Below are 542 nucleotides of genomic sequence, written 5' to 3' on the forward strand. Positions count from 1 at the left end.
CCCCCCCCCGCCCATGAGTTACTGAGGTTAGGGATATAATTTAAAAGTTAAAAAAGGTACGGATGATGTGTAGACCGTATGTGTAACGTTTAAATCGTAAAAATACAATTGCAAACGTAAAAATTCAGTTTTTGAAAAACCGGCAGAAGTTGCAATAAAATGTTTAATGACACCATTTTTTTAAAAGAATGCGCATTTTTTAAACATTTATGGAAAAGAGAGACAATGTAAGGGGCAAATTCGACTGCGAAGCACGAGATACGTGATGAGAATGTATACGTTAAAGCTGAAGGAGCTTAAACAAAAGAGAATTCACTATCACCAAATTAATGATGTCGATGTTTTGACCTTTAGTTTTTAAAAATCTGGGCAAAAGTGTAAGGAATATACAAAGCCCGAGCGCGGAGAGCGGGGTAAATACATTATCGAGTGTTGGAGTAAATGATAAAATTTAATTGGATTTTATTTAGGAAATGATATTACACTTAACTTAAAGAATCTTTTTGAATTACCATAGAAAAAATCTAGTGAAACCCTCTTTT

Source organism: Belonocnema kinseyi, chromosome 9 (assembly GCF_010883055.1).
Source record: "Belonocnema kinseyi isolate 2016_QV_RU_SX_M_011 chromosome 9, B_treatae_v1, whole genome shotgun sequence".
In the NCBI taxonomy this organism is placed as follows: Eukaryota; Metazoa; Arthropoda; class Insecta; order Hymenoptera; family Cynipidae; genus Belonocnema; species Belonocnema kinseyi.